The sequence below is a fragment of the Microcebus murinus genome, chromosome 12, assembly GCF_040939455.1.
Source record: "Microcebus murinus isolate Inina chromosome 12, M.murinus_Inina_mat1.0, whole genome shotgun sequence".
NCBI classification, from domain to species: domain Eukaryota; kingdom Metazoa; phylum Chordata; class Mammalia; order Primates; family Cheirogaleidae; genus Microcebus; species Microcebus murinus.
The window spans coordinates 24,813,502-24,830,817 of record NC_134115.1 but is presented as its reverse complement, the minus strand read 5'-3'; the positions used below and the strand labels follow the sequence as shown (position 1 = coordinate 24,830,817).

The 17,316-nt window shown below is 35.9% G+C and overlaps 1 long non-coding RNA gene across 2 annotated transcripts in view; it reads right to left on the bottom strand.

The window, feature by feature from the left end:
- LOC105874764 (uncharacterized) overlaps nt 1-17,316 on the bottom strand; it is a 92,994-nt gene that overhangs the window by 25,853 nt on the left and 49,825 nt on the right. The window contains exon 3 of one of the 2 annotated variants that reach the window (XR_012922084.1): nt 3,809-15,379. The exons of the other annotated variant lie outside the window; for it this stretch is intronic. This is a non-coding gene — a long non-coding RNA (uncharacterized LOC105874764). Of the gene's footprint in view, nt 1-3,808; nt 15,380-17,316 lie in introns of those variants that run through there. 2 annotated transcript variants of the gene reach the window in all.

The following is a 17,316-nucleotide window of genomic DNA, read 5'->3' as shown; positions in this document are numbered from 1 at the left end:
CTCCTGCTTCATTGTTTGAATGTTAATAAAGCTTATTAGTCTAGAAGTATCATTTTCAAAAGGCCTTATTATTGACGAAAATAAGAGACTGTTCTATGTATAGACAGTTCTTTTCCAAGAATCAAGCATAGTATATATAGGATATGTAGTAAATATAAATGTATACTTCATTAAATAAACAATCATGCACTCATGTATAACATTGTGGCTTTCTAAACAATATTATTATTTTTTGCATATTTATTTTAGTGTATTATGGGGGTACAAGTGTTAAGGTTACATATATTGCCCATGCCCCCCTCCCCCGTCAAGTAAGAGCTTCAAGCGTGTCCATCCCCCAAACGTTGAACATCTTACTCATTGTGGTTGTGTATACTCATCCCCTCCTCCCCTCTCCCACCCTCCTGACACCAGATAAATGTTACTCCTATATGTCCACTGAGGTGTTGATCCATTAATACTAATTTGCTGGTGAGTACATGTGGTGCTGGTTTTTCCATTCTTGAGATACTTCACTTAGTAGAATGGGTTCCAGCTGTATCCAGGAATATACAAGAGGTGCTATATCACCATTGTTTCTTAAAGCTGAGTAATACTCCATGGTATACATATACCACATTTTATTAATCCACTCATGAATTAATGGGCACTTGGGTTGTTTCCACAGCTTTGCAATTGTGAATTGTGCTGCTATAAACATTCGAGTGCATGTGTCTTTTTCATAAAGTGACTTTTGATCTTTTGGGTAGATGCCCAGTAGTGGAATTGCTGTATCAAATGGTAGATCTACTTGTATCGCTTTGAGGTATCTCCATATTGCTTTCCACAGAGATTGATCTAGTTTGCAGTCCCACCAGCAGTGTAGGAGTGTTTCTCTCTCTCCGCATCCACGCCAGCATTTGTTGTTTGGGGACTTTTTGATAAAGGCCATTCTCACTGGAGTGAAGTGATATCTCATTGTGGTTTTGATTTAAAGCTGTATTATTATTGATGCTGAAACACAGTACACATAATATATTTAACAGAAAGTATCAGAATACAAATTCATGTTGCTTCAAAGCAAAACCTTATCTAACTTGATATTACAAGAACTCAAGTATTTTAACATGGATTTATTAGTTTTGCTGTCTCCTGATACCTGCCTATGAAAAAGAGACATGAGTGAAAAATATCAGGTGTACTATTTTTAGAGGGCCAGAGGAAAATCAAAACGTAGGTGATTATTCAACCTCTACTGAGTTTTACATTGTTATCAGTTGCTTACTATAGTATTTGCCAGAGTAAAACCAGAAATTCATGAAAATGTCATTTCTTGTTACAGTTGTCATTTCTGCTCAAACCACAGTGTGATACCTGAGGGGTTCCGGTTGAGAGTAGCATAGAGGATGATATTGCCTATCGGCATAGTGGCGTGGTAGTGTGCTAAATGGGAGATCTTGAAAGGGGAAGGAGTTTGCCTTCATTGCAGTTTAACAAGCAAGTCAGACCTTCAAAGCCAGTATCACCTAAAAGGATCAGAGCAGAACAGAATGTAATAGTTGATTTGTTAAAGGTTGTATGTTTGCGTGGGGGTGGGGGCAGGGGTTAAGTGTGCCAGACATTTCTCCTTTTGCCTGGAACATGCTCCCTTTCATTCTCCACAGGTGATCCTTCTGTTCCCAGCTTATATGTCACTTTTGATAACTCTTCTGATTCTCTGTCTAGGCTAACTGCTCCTTCCGTGGGATCTCACAGCACCCTGTTCTTTTCTGCTGTATTGCTTATAACACCTTTTTACTGTGTATTTGTTTTTCTATTTCCCTAATAAACTCAAATTTCCAAGATGGCATAGACTTGGTTCATGTATCTCTTGTACTTGATAAAATGTCTGGTCTATTGTGGGCACAGTGCAAATATTTGTCACTGCCTCCCTTCCCCAATTCCAAATGAATACCTGTGAATACATATTTGTTAGCACATGTTGGGTGTTGTCAGATGGTCTACTATAAATAATTACAGTTGAAATTTTGGGAGAGAAAGAGGGTTACTATTAATATTAAATATAACCTGGTTTTAAATTCTAGATATGGACCTAAGGAAACACAGGTGGTAATGACGATAATATATTTGTGTACATTTTGCAGCTTGCAAAGCACATTTATAAATAGTGAAGCACTCAGACATGCACATAGCTTGCTCAGGGCCGTTTTAGGGGAGTGGTAGATGAAAGAGGCTGGGCTAGTCTCCTAACTGTTATAATTTATGACTTCAGAAAGACACAAACGGATTAGTGGAGATGAATTAAATTTACACTATGAGATAAAATATGTACAATATAGTAAGATAAATTAAGTATAAAAATGTTTACAGCAGTAAAAATTTATTATGGGATTTGATTGTGGTGTTAATTTTATTTCTTTTTTTTTTTTTTTTTTTGAGACAGAGTCTCGCTTTGTTGCCTAGGCTAGAATGAGTGCCGTGGCATCAGCCTAGCTCACAGCAACCTCAAACTCCTGGGCTCAAGCAATCCTTCTCCCTCAGCCTCCCAAGTGGCTGGGACTACAGGCATGCACCACCATGCCCGGCTAATTTTTTCTATATATATTAGTTTGCCAATTAATTTCTTTCTATTTATAGTAGAGACGGGGTCTCGCTCTTGCTCAGGTTGGTTTCGAACTCCTGACCTCGAGCAATCCGCCCACCTCGGCCTCCCAGAGAGCTAGGATTACAGGCGTGAGCCACCGCGCCCAGCCTATTTCTTTTTTTAAATTTATTTTATTTTTTTATTTCGGCATATTATGGGGGTAGAGATTTTAAGGTTTCAATAAATGCCCATTCCTCCCCTCCCCCCACAAGTCTGAGTCTCCATCATGACCATGCCCCAGATGATGCACATCTCACTCATTATGTATGTATATACCCGCCCCCCTCCCCCCTCCGACCTGCCCAATACCCTATTACTGTAGTACCAATGTGTCCACTTAGGTGCTGCTCAGTTAATACCAGTTTGCTGGTGAGTACATGTGGTGCTTGTTTTTCCATTCTTGGGAAACTTCATTTAGTAGTATGGGTTCCAGCTCTAACCCAGAAAATATAAGATGTGCTATATCACCGTTGTTTCTTAGAGCTGAATAGTACTCCATGGTATACATATACCACATTTTATTAATCCATTCTTGGATTGATGGGCACTTGGGCTTATTTCTTTTTTAGTAGAATTTTTAAAAAGATCATTGAGAATCATTAGAGAAGGCAATGATTGACCCAAAGTAATGTTTCTGTAATGTTGCTTTTTTAGAATTTGTAAAAAAGCATAAAAATGTTCAAAATACAGTTGATCCTTGAACAACATAAGATTTAGGGGAACTGAACCCTATCATCTGTGTATTTGATAATCTTCATATAACATGTGACTCCCCCAAAACTTAACTACTAATGACCTGCTGTTGACCAGAAGCCTTGCTGATAACAAATAGTTAACATATTTTGTGTGTTGTATGTATTATATTCTGCATTTTTTTACAATAAAGTAAGCTAGAGAAAAGAAAATGTTACTAAGAAAATGTATTTACTATTCATTAAACAGAAGTGGATCATCACAAAAGTCTTCATCCTCACTGTCTTCAAACTGAGTAAGTTGAGGAGAAGGAGGAAGAGGAGGGTTGGTCTTGCTGTTTCAGGGGTGGCAGGGGGGAAGAGGTAGAGGAGGTGAAAGGGAAGGCAGGAGAGGCAAGCACTCCATGTAACTTTAATGGAAATACATCATAATTTCTGCCTTACGTTTTTGCCTTTTCATTTCTCTAAAAATGTTTCTATATGGTAGCAATACTTTTTTTTTTTTTTTTTTTTTTTTACTGTTTGCTTTAGTTTTAGAGTCTGTTTTATAGAAAGGTCTATGTTATAAAGAAGTCAAAAGCAGTTTTGTGTCATCTGAATCCTTTTGCCAGATTTTCTAATGCCAATTTGTTTTCTGGCACTGCTCCTTCTATATCCTCTTCCTTGTTGTCGGGAACTGGTTAGTTTGTGTTCTGTTAATTCCTCTGGTGTGGTATCTATTAATTCTTAAATTTTTCCAAGATCCATACCTTGAAATCTATCACCTCTCGCCTTTTTATTACCATATCCATAATCTCTTTCATGATTTCCTTGATTGGCTCTGTTGTAAATCCTGTGAAGTCATGCACAATATCTGGACATAGTTTTCTCCATCAGGAATTTATTGTTTTGGGCTTGATGGCTTTCATGGCTTTTTGTATAACAATGATGGCATCTTCAGTGGTGTAATCCTTCTAGACTTTCATGATGTTCTCTCTATAAAAGTTTTCTTCCATGGTACTGAAAATCCTTTTCATAGACTTCTGTGTTTAATGAAACTCCAAAGTCCTTATGACCACCTCATCAAAAGGCTGAATTAGAGATGTTGTGTTTGGGATCAAGTAGGCCACTTCAGTGCCTTTGGTGTTGAATTCATGGGGTTCTCAGTGGCTAGGAGCGTCGTCCAATTGTAAAAGATCTTTAAAAAGCAATCTCTTACTGGCAAGGTACTTTCTGAATTCAGAACATCAACAAAAACAATCCAGAAAAAAAAAAAAAAAAAGTTCTCATTGTCCAGACCACCTTCGTGTACAACCAAAAGACCAGCAGGTGCTTTTTATCTTTTCTCTTCAAGGCTTAGGGCTTGGCAACTTTATTGATAAGGGCAGTCCTGATCATAAACCTGACTGCATTTGCACAAAACAGTAGAGTTAGCCTATCCCTTCCTGCCTTAAATCCTGCTGCTCATTTCTCTTCCTTACTAATAACTGTCCTTTGTGGGGGTTTTTTCCCCCCAGAATAGGGCACTTGTATCTGCATTAAAAACCTGTTCAGGCAGATATTCTTTCTTTTCAATGATTTTCTTAATGGAGTCTTGGAACTTGGTCGCTTTCTCTTGGTTGACAGAAGCTGCTTCTCCTGTTATCTTGACGTTCTAAAAAGTAAAACCTGTTTCTAAAATTATCAAACCATCCTTTGCTGGCATTAAATCCTCCAGCTTTAGATCCTTCATCTTTCTTTTGCTTTAAGTTGTTATATAATAAGTTCACTTTTTCTCAAACCATATTAGATTCTATAAGTATACCTTTCTTATAGTAATCCTGTACCCACACACAAAAAAGCTGCATTTTCAGTACAAGATAAAAAGGTATTTCACAAAAGGTGCAAGGTTTTCATGTCTCTTGGCACACCTGCAGTGACAGCTTCACAAATTTCCTTTTCTTTTTTACAATGGTCATTATGCTGGATTCATTTATCTTAAAATGGCTTACATCCATAGCTGAAGACCTCAATCTATGGTACATTTCAAGCAATTCAACTTTTTCTTATAATGATATGACTTCTCTCTGCTTCTTGGGAGCACTTCTGACATCACTCATGGGACTTTGTATGGGTCCCATGCTGTTATTCAAGGTTTATGATGTTGCACAAAACATGAAGAAAAATATACCAGAGCCATGAAAGATCACTTTTTACTATAATACATAATTTACTGGAGAGACAAACTGCTCACACTGAAATAATTAGTGTCATACGACATTTTAGGAGGATACTCACAACACTTGAGCTCACCTTAATAGCAACAGGAAGTTGCTATGAAATTATTACAGTAGTACAGTATATACTACAGTTAATTTGATGCAATTATGATTAAATACTGCATCTTAATGGTTGTTATATTTCTCTCAACTACAAATGGCAACATATATAGTCTGTGTTTGTGTGAGTAAATTTTGATAAATTTTAACTTTTTATAATAGATTTGTGATATTTTTAAGGTAGTAAATGTTAAAATAGACTAGTACCTACATATATTTTCTGCATCTATGGCATCTAACTTTTTCTTAGTTTCTTGGTATTTCTAGACTATGTAGTTTGTGTGTGAGTTTTGTCACATACCTTCAATACATTTTCCAAAATATTTATTGAAAAACATCTGTTTCAGGTGGATTATGTACCCGTGCAATTTAAATCTGTGTTGTTCAAGTATAAACTGTACTTCCACTTATTTAATTGATTTTATTGACTTTGGGCAAACTAGCAAGTATATATTGCTGTGATTGGCTTTCGGTTAGGGTCTCAGATGGTAGTTTTCTGATTTTATTTTTAACATTCAATTTTATAAATCATTTTGAACCTAAAAGGACACTCAAGGGTTGCTTTCTATTCTATGTTAGGAATAGAATATACTGAGAGAGTCTTCTTGGGCTATAATATTAAGTCTGCACTAAGCCATTTGCCAAATAAGTCAAAATGCCTTTGAAAAGAAATCCTTTAAATATTTTTAAGAAGAATTTATTTTTTCTCCAGAAAATTTCTGCCCACCAATGTAATCAGGAACGAACAATCAATGTTTATTAGGAGAACTTAGCATTGGCCCTGGCCAATAGTATTCTTTAAATTTGCTTGAAGAAATTTGAGACTTCCATCTGGCACTATTATACACAATTAAAAGAGGTATAGGTTTGTGTTTTGGTTGCTGTTTGTTTTATTTTAAATCCCATCAAGTGTGTGAAGGTGGCTTTGGATGCCTTAGTGTGTTTCAGTTGCTTCTACAGTCTTGGATGTCTTCAGTGGAATTAAAGAATTCTGAAGGGTTTGATTTAAGCCTTAGGTACATGAAAAGGTGGTGGTGTAGAGCCAAATTCAGGAGAACTGGGATCAGTCCTGGTTTTGCCGTTTCCTACTTGTGTGACTTTGGATAAATCCCTTAACCCTTCTGAGCTTCTGTTTCTTCCTTTGCAAAATGGGTATTAAATGCTGCTCTCTCTCTATGATCAAATGCCACGTGTACTAAAGTGCTCTGAATGTTGCAAGTGGGATAAACATTTAAGGCTGATTATTTTCATTATTGCGATGAAGAAGTGGAAAACTGGGAAAGAAACAAAGAAAGAGAAAAAAAAATAAACGAAAGGGGACACAATGAGAGCAGGAGACATGATAGTTGTACAACTTGGGAAATGGTAGAATGAAAATGTCAAAGTCTTCAACAGGAGGACTGGCTAACATCCTGGCGTGCCTCAGATCCTTAGTTGCCCGAAAAGTGACCAGTGAAGTCTATTACATTTAAATGTGGGAAACAAAGTCTGAGAGATTTGTAGGTTCCTAAGTCACTAGCTGAAGCTGTCAGTCACAACATCCCCAGCAATATGGCTTAAGAACAAAAAATCAACAAGAAAAAACAAACACAATAAAACTGGGTATGCTACTGTTGAATATACCTAAATTTCCATTTTTGAAATAATTTAAAAAGATTTTTGAGTCAGATTTGGTTGAATAATCTTGGACAATTATATAATATTGTAGACTATGAATCCCCTCTTTAAAATATATCTAACATCCATACCATACAGAATTGACGGAGAATTCAATGATACACCTAGCGCCTAGCATAGTACCAGGATAGTCTGTTTTGTAGATCTTCCCTGTCACATAGATCCATCACTATTCTCATGACTTTTCTCTCCTTTCACTCTTATCCCATCATCTTTCTTCTGTTTTTCTTTTATTATAGAATGCTGGATATCTTACTCCCATCCCTCTCTTCTTGGTGAATCTTCCACGAAGAGATCTTCCAAATTGCTTAACTCCCCAGAACCTTAAACTCCCTATTTACTAGTCGAAGGGAGAGAGATGTACAACCTCAGATAATCAATGACCCTTCTGATCGAGTATTTTCCAAATATTATTTCCCCAGGAATTTTTAAACACCAATTCAAAGAGTTACAAGGAAACTTCCTATGCAACCATACCCTCCCAGGCACAAAATCTGAGCTTTCATTTGTTATTAAGTTATTGACTGAAAGCTAAATGTATGCCTCTTTTCACATGCTCTTTCAGAATATGTATTTCAGAATATAAACTCTTTTAGTGAGAGCATTGCCCTAAATCAAAAATGTCCCAAAACAAAGCATGTCCAGTTTCTTCCCTAGTATGTTTCAATATTTTCTGCAGACAAGTTTTGCAAAGTAAAATGTCACTTGTGTTAAACATTGATCTTTAGTCTTCATCTACCAAGATTTTTAATCTTTTACCTTTGTATGCTGAAGGCAGAGTTACTGAATAACAATAACCTGTAAACATATCCATAATGCTGTAAGACTATGATGGACAAAGAAATGATGATCTATACCTATTAGGGGAAATTCCAGAGTGGCAAGATTGATTTCTTAATATAGCACTCTGGAACTTGTGATTTACAACAAGATGATGGATCATTGATTTATCTAATGTTACTTTCATTACTAGACAAAGGCAGGGGGGGGAAAAGCCATGTTATTTGCATCTCCACACCATACCCCATCCCCAATAATTATTAAGTTGCATTTTTTATGATGCTTTATGGAACCAGGATTACTACTTTCAATTATTTCTCCCCATGATTTTGGTTAATGTATTTTTTGAATTGTTTTGAGCACCAAAATACTTGTTCATTTAATAACTATGTGTTGAGGTCTCTCTGTTTGGCAGGTGACCTAAGAATAGTTCTGTCACTAGATACAGGAAGAAAGGGCCCCTACATTAGCACATCAAGGGAGAAGGTGTCTGCAGGACCAAGGAAATGTGCCTCTCCCTTTTAGAGAAAAATCTGGGTACCCAGTAATCTGAATTCTTTGTCCAAGCAACTGTGACCCCCTTTCCAGGGCTGGAATAGTAGACTTTGTCCTTCTGCAGTCTGAAAGGGAAGCAATGGTGTGTCTTTCTTTAATTCTGAGGGGTACCAAGACCTAGTTATATGGGAGGGGTCAGTACTGTGGAAAAGCTGGAACATGCATGGTGGGTGTCCACAGTCCCTCTTACATGCAGGCAAGATGATAAGGATGGAAACCAAGGGGGGAAAAGAAGCAAGGCTCTTGCCAGAAACTTCCATTTGCCAACCCCAATTCCTGCCAATGGTGAGAATAGAGCTGTAGTGGTGCTAGTAAGACAAAGGTGGATTCAGTACATTATTCCGTGTGACTAGATTATAACGTGATGAATCTTACTCTTTCCCTTTTACATCCTAACATTGTTGAGGGGATGTTATATAAATGAGCCAGAGATGGCCTCTGTCTTGGCCTTATGTTGTTTCCTCAAAGCAGGCAGAGATGCTAAGACTCATTAGCTTAAAAGTTTACCATGGTCAAACTCAAATTTTTACACATCCACTTGTTTTAAATATAACTAAACACACAGATTTTTTATCTATTCAGAATCCACCTACTTTGTGTACCCCTGGAAATTGTATTCAACATCTGATAGCTAAAGGTAAAACCCTGAAGCTATAAAACAAAAACAACAACAAAACTAAGGTGCTTCTGTCCTTCAGAGTTTTCTGATCCAGAGATTCCCCCCTGTGATGCTGAGTCACATCACCTACCATGTTTCCCCGAAAATAAGACAGGGTCTTATATTTATTTTTCCTCAAGAAGATACCCTAGGGCTTATTTTCAGGGGATGTGTTGATTTTTTTTAAGTACGGTACAATAATCTACATTTATTCAAATATAGTTATGTCGTCTTCTTCTGGAACATCATCATAATAAAATGGCAGCCACAGCTTTCCTTCTTCCCCCTGGGGACACACAATACCTAAAACGGAGCGTCCTGCTCCTCACTTCTCTAAGGAGACTTTCCCCTCAAAGCCTCAGCTTGCAGCACACACAGGATGGCCGCTACCTGACAGGGAGAGCCCAGCTTGTTGGTGGGGCTGCCCGCACCTTTCCGGTCACCTCTGGGATAGTAGCTGTCATGATGGGGCAGATGAGAAGGGCTGATTGTCTTCTTTGTAGCTCCGCAACAAAATGCTTGGGTTGTGCAGGTATGCTGCGTAGCCACGCCCATCACTAGGTCTTATTTTCCGGGTAGGGCTTATATTGCACAAATGCTTAGAAATCCTGCTAGGGCTTATTTTACCGGTAGGTCTTATTTTGGGGGAAATGCAGTATACAGGTAACTTCTCTCTCCATTCCCTGCTCCCATAGGTGTTCCTTTGCTCTCCCTCTATTCTGGATGGAGCTTCCCATGCCAAAAGGGACATTCTGTGCATTCAACTCATCAGTGTCACCCAAATAAAGTTTGTGTGTGCTCCTGCCACCTCCTGGTCATATCTTTTTCTTTGATCAGTCCCCAAGGACTCATTCCACACAAGGAAAAAACTCTTTTAATTTTTAGGTATAAAAAAGCAGTTGGCACACTATGAACTGTTAGCCAAACCTGACAACCTGCCTGTTTTTATACAAACTTGAAGTCAAGAATGTTTTTATCTTTTTAACCAGTTGAAAAATCAAAAGAAGACCATTTTTATGGCCTGCAAAAATTATACAAAATTCAAATTTCAATGTTTCTCAATAAAGTTTTATTGAAACATAGCCTCACTCATTAATTTACATGTTGTTTATGTCTGCTTTAGCACCGCAATGGTAGACTTGAGTAGATGCAAGAGGGACCATGTGACCTGCAAAACTTAAAGTATTTATTATCATTCCCTTTACAGAAAAAAATTTACCTAACTCTTGAAATAAAATAGGGTGGTGTGTAGGTCACTGTTTTCTCATCTGATACATTCAATGTCTATAGTAAAAAAAATAAAAATAAAAAGGAGAAGAAGAAGAAAAAGAAGAACGAGGAGGAGGAGAAGAAGAACTATCCCACACATTTTGGTGAATATCTTTCTTAAGGGGTATAACCGTACCATATGGAATAGCCAAAGGAAGTGGTATACACAGTATTCAATTGATTAAAATCTATTAATTCTACAGGTTTAAGGTAAGATGAGAGGAGGAGTCCATTATATTTGCAACTCTTGGAGAAAGATGTGGTATGCTCAACTTAACAAAGCAATTGTCAGAAAAGTGGCTTAACTTCTATTTGGATTTCATACAATAGGATTATGTTTGAGTAGAATTCATAACTTAGTCCCAAAGGAGAAAAATAAATAGTAGCTGGCTGGATAAATAAGATATTATTAAAACAGTTTAATTTTCCCTGGGGAAATTTAAGAAAGCAGATCGAGCTCTATAGAGGATGTTTGTAAGTCAAAAGTTTAACTCCTATTTTGGCTTACTATTCATTAATTATAGTGTTCATATTTTAGATAGCATTTTGTAAAATAATATAATTTTCAATCTGTTTAATACCTCTGTATACAAAACTATGAATATTTGACTAGAGACTGTGTAGGCAAAAGGGAACTTATATATATATATATTAAAAGAGTTATTTATTCATTAGATTTATTTTAAAAGCAAACAAACATTACCTTCCCTGAAGCAAATTATACAACTACATTAAAACAGAGGTTTTGAAATTCCCTTGAACTTATGAGAAACTTTGCTTTAACTCACAATATACAAGAGTAGAGGAAGCTGTTTTCATATACCTCGGAGAGAGATATCACTGTCTTTGTTGTCTGGAAAGATTCATATGGTTCATTCATATGGTTTATCCTTTCATTTATTTATCTTGTTAATAAGCCTTGAGGGAGCCCCTAAGTCTGCCAAGTACTGGGTAGGAGCTGTGAGTTTAAGGAAATGGGAGATTATTATGGTCCTTGGGGATGGAGCAGTCTTTCTGAAACATTTTGCTTTTTACCTCCCTGCTGTAGCAGATTTCAGTTATTCTGGAAGATGTTTGCATCATTGATTTCATCAAAAGAACTTTCCTTTCCATGTTACATTGAAAAAAGAAAAATTAACAGTGGGTTTATGACACATTTTCGCCACGTCTAGAGATCTTGCTAACCTCCATCAGACACCCTTGTAAAACATCACTGATAGTTAATCATACAATGATAGCCAGGGGAGATCTCATTTAAAGATGTTTTAGCAAAATATACCTATTTATATTAGGATGCTTATTGTCAACTCAGAATTTGAAAATTTATGAAATGCAACTGACTTGAGAGTAAAGGCTAATAATATAAATTATCCATTTACATAACAAATGGAGTGTAAAACTTAATAAACTTCGAACCTAAAGGGTGTCCTCTGAGCTGATATTTAACTCACACTTTGTAAGCATCCCTCTGTTATCCCAAAACCAAAATATGTTTCAGTAGAAAAAAGCCCTAGGCATAATTCTCTTTTATTTCATTTAATTAATCTTTTTTTTTCTTCTTGATATTTATAAGTTCTCTCTATATTTGGAATAGTTATCTGGTTTTAGGTTTAAATGTTTCTCCCAATTTGTAACCTATAACATCACTTTCTTTCATGTATTTTTGCTTAACACAAGTTCATATATTTAATGTAATCAAAATAGCCAACTTAATGTATCTTTTCTTCTATGTTTAGTATTTTCCTTTGTGATCCTGTGATCTTATATTTTAAGAGTTTTAAGTCTTACTTTCTCCTCCCTTGACTTTTTTATTTCTGAAATATTTATATCTATAAAAAAGCTGAGAGAGCAGTACAGGGAACATCCATATACTCTCGACCTTGATGTACCAACTGACTCTCCTTAGATGTACACGTTTGTGTTTATAAGTGTATGAATGGATGTTTGAATACACACATATGTCTTTATTTAGACAGATCATTTATCTATTGTTTTTTTGGACTGCAAATTAGTACAACCCTTGTGTAAAGTAATTTGGAAATACCTCAAAGAGCTAAAAAATAGAAATATCATTTGATCCAACAGTCCCACTACTAGGCATATACCCAAAGGAAAAAATATATTCTATAGTAAATACATCTGCATTAGAATGTTTATGGCAGCACAATTCACAATAGCAAAGACGTGGAAAAAACCCAAGTGCCCATCGATACATGAGTGGATTAAAAAAAATGTGCTATATGTATACCATGGAATACTATCCAACTACAAAAAAACAATGGTGAACTAGCACCTCTGATATTATTCTGGATGGAGCTGGAGCCCATCCTTCAAAGTGAGGTATCACCAGAATGGAAAAATAAGCACCACATGTACTCGTCATCAAATTGGTACTAATTGATCAACACTATGGTGCTCACATGGTAGTAATATTCACTGGGTGCTGGTCAGGTTGGAGGTAAACTCACAACTAATGGAGGCAGAGCACACTGTATGGGGGAAGGGCATGCTTGTAGTTTTGGGTGAGGAGGCAAAGGCATTATATGTGACCAAAATGTTTGTACCCCCCATAATATCCTGAAATTAAAAAATCTATTAATATTTATTTACGTCAATATACATGGAAAAGATACCTATGTAGATTGATGTATGGATAGATAGATGATAGATAATCTTTCTATCTGTCTACCTAAATCTCTTAACTTTTTCCTTAACCATATAAAGGTAAGGGACCTCATTCCTTTCACCTTTAAGCTCTATAGTATGAATTTCCTTTAAAAAAAGTGATATTCTTCTGTATAGCCACAATTTCTTGCATTCAAGAAAATTACCACAGATAAGAATATGATCTTTAGACAGTCCATATTCAAACATTTTTTTTTTTTTGCCTGTCTCAAATATGTTCTCTATAGCTCTTTTTAAATTATGGTTCCCAACATGGTTGGGAATACTGCTTTTACTTACAGTATCTCTTCGGTACTTCCAATCTAGAACAGGACTTGGCAAACATTTTCTATAAAGGGACACATAGCTAATCTTTTAGACATTATGTGTCAAATACTCTGTGTTGCAACTACTCAGCTCTGCTGTGAGGGTGCTGAAATAGTCACAAACAATATGTGAATGAATGAATATGACTATTTTTCAACAAAACTTTAGTTACAAATAAGTTTTTCCATAGCTTGTTGACCCTTGGTCTAGAACAATCACAAAATATTTCTTGTCTTTCATTCTTGGACATTTTTGAAGATTTCAGACTAGTTTTCTTATAGCATATACCACACGCCAAGTGCATCTGATTGAACTTTCTGTTACATCATATCCAGAAGAATGCGTTACTTCATTATTGAAAATACTCAATTTAATCATTTGCTTAAGTTGACATTTGTCTGATCCCTACTTTGTAATTCTATTTTCCCCAATTGAACAATAATAAACTTGAAGTAAATATTTTAATTAATGAATACACTTGAAGTAATAATTTTGAGTATATAAATCACTTGTTCCCACCAACATTTCACTCAATGGCTTAGGCATTCATTGATGGCCCTACTTAAACCAATCATTACATTGGTGTTAGCAAAATGATAATTTCTATTTCTAGTATTCCTTATGTATTTATTAATTGGTAATTTTCTTAAAGAACAGCTTTCCTTTCCTTGTATGTCCCTTCCCACTTTTTTATAATATTACAATAAACTCAAAGATTTTTAAAAAATTCAATATTGTACAACCCATTAGAACTATCATTCCTTTTGTTGGTCAAAATGCCCCATTTTCAAATTGGCTTCCCTGGCCTCTTGACATATTCCTGTTTATCTTGTTTTATTGGTCACCAAAAAAAAAAAAAAAAAAAGTATATTAGGCTCACTTTGCACTTCTCTTGCCTCAGATTTGGAATAAATGATTTCTCTAACAACCTTTACTAAATAACAGTATTTTAAAAATACATTACATTGTTGTATCACTATCACTAAGCCTTTTTGGTGGAAAGAGCAGGAAAATATTTTTTTAAATGAAATATTTATGGTGAATGTCCTTTAAGATGACTTCCAATAATCTATGCCTAGTGATATTCACATCTTTGTTTAATCCTTTCTCCTTGAGTATGAGCTGAATTTAGTGACTCACTTCTAGTGAATAGGAACGTGTCTGAAGCAATAGTATGTCACTTTTAAGACTAGGCTATGAAAAGACTGTGGCTTCTGTCTTGGGTGCTTTTTCTTGCTCTCTCACTTGCTTGCCTTGACATAAGTCACTGCCATGCTGTGAGCTATGTTATGGAAAGGGTCACATGACAAGGAAGGAGTGGTGATACCATTGGCCAATAACCAGTAAGCAACTAAAGCCTTCAGGATATAATAGCTTGTGAGAAGTTTGTGAGAAACCACAAGAGTCAACTTCGAAGCCAATTCTTTCTTAGTCAAGAAAGTCTTTAGATGAGATTGTGGCTCTGGCTAATAGCTTTACTATGGCTATGTGAGAGACCTTAAGCCAGTGGTACCAAGTGGCACCTAGATTACACAGAGACTATGAGAAAATGGAGTAAATTTTTTACACGTCAATACAATAATGAATTAAGTAACTTCTGCCTACCATGGGGTACTACTCAGCCACAAAAACAGTAGTGATCTAGCACCTCTTGTATTATCCTGGATAGAGCTAGAGCCCATTCTACTAAGTCAAGTATCACAAGAATGGAAAAACAAGCACCACATGTACTCACCATCAAATTGGTATTAATTGATCAATATTTACATGCACATATAGTAGTAACATTCATCTGGTGTTGGTCAGGTAGGGGGAGGGGATGGGTGGTGAACACCATCTGGAGAATGGACACATTTGTACCTCTGACTCAGGCAGGAAAAAGGCAGTATATATAACCTAAACATTTGTATCCTTGTAATATTCTGAAATTTAAAAAGTTACTTCTGAGTACCTATAAGATAATGGTGGCTGCTAAAGTGAAATCTTTCCATACATTCTCAAAAAAAAAAAAAAGAAAGAAATAAAAGCAAAGAAAACTCAACATACAGATCAAGAGAGACTAAATAAAGCCATTCATAACCCATGCTTATAACTAAGAATCAATAAATACTATGAACATCAAATTACATCTAAATAGAAGAAAAGACCACTAATTACAGCCAAACCAGCTCCAGAATTGATGTTGGCATTAAGAGTTATAGGATATGATGCAGAACAGGAGTCAGGGAAGCAAAGAGGTTATGCATGATGGAATAAGGATACAAACACTTCAAGAAAGAAAAATAATTAATATGACGCTAGTGACAAAATACTCATATGAGATCCACTGGCTAGTTGCAGATTGAAATGAACAAACTTGACAGTACATAGGGACAGAAATAGTAGGCTTAGAGATGCACGAGTTCAGAGAAAGAAATGTTTGCTGCATAAAGTGTAGCTACTACTTGGATACTTATTGGTGAAGTGGGAGAGTAGAGTTGGGGTAGGGAGTAAAAAGTGGAAATTAATGATGCTGCAAAAATAAAGGACCATCAAATAATCAGAAGACTCTCTAAACATTAATTCATGATAGACAGCATTGTATATGAAAGAAAATGTAGTTCACTATACCAAGAAAAGTGGATATACAGCACCTACCTATAGTAGAAATAAGAAGCAATTAGAAAAAAATATACTAATAATAGGAGAGTCTAACACACCATTGCAGATATAAAAAAGTCCACCATTACAGTACAAAAAAAGTGAATGCATAAAAATCTGAAAAAGAGATATCCAACAAAGTAGGGTTATATATTTTGAACTCTATCACATGATAGAATACATACATTTTCTCTTAAATACATGATGACATTCACAAAAATTGCCCACATACTAGTCACAAAGAAACTATTAACATTTACCATCTACTAGAAATTATGCAAAGCTACTTATAAGAGAATCAAACTAGAAATTAAAAATTGAAAAAATAACTTCCCCCAGGAATTTTAAATACTCTAATAAGCAACTTTTTGATGACAGAAAAGATACAAATCAAAATTAGAGAATTAAAAAAAATATCATCATGAAACTATAGAAGTGAAGAGAATTTCCTTTTCTCTCTCTTCTTAAAGTTTAATAATTTGAGTCTATAAACAAACTGACCATAGGCAGATTAACAGAAAAAAAGCCACACAAATTTATCAATGTACTTGGAGTCATACACCAACTATGAGACTCAAAGAAGGTCCAGATAACTGAAGCTTAAATACCCTCTTAGAAGAGAGGGAAGTAGGGGAGTGTAGGCAATTTTAGAGGGGAAATAAATGATTTTAGGAGAGATGAATGGACCTTAAAGAGAGAAATTAGCTTGTAAATAATTCTTGTAAATGGAATGAGACTGGAGAACAAGTAATACTTTGGACAAAGTTTGTTGGGGGCATTAGGTGTGATGTTTAATTTTCAGTGATATGAAGTTCCTTTCTCTGTGATATGAAGTTTAATCTTCTCTGGTTTATGTCACTTCAGGGAAGTGACTGAAGACAACTATGTTTCTCTTTGGCAGGTCTAATTTCTAGAGAATAGCCTCATTCTGTGTTTTGGGAGAAATGGAGGGTCAGAGAAGCCTTGTGGCTACTTCTTTAGTTTAGTATGTCAAGGTGTCATATTTTAGGGTAGTGGTTCCCAATATTTTTGGGGCCAGGGATCGGTTTCATGGAGGACAATTTTTCCACAGACTGGGCGGTGATGGGGTGGGGGTAGGTGGAGCTCGGGCAGTGATGTAATGGAGAACTGCTG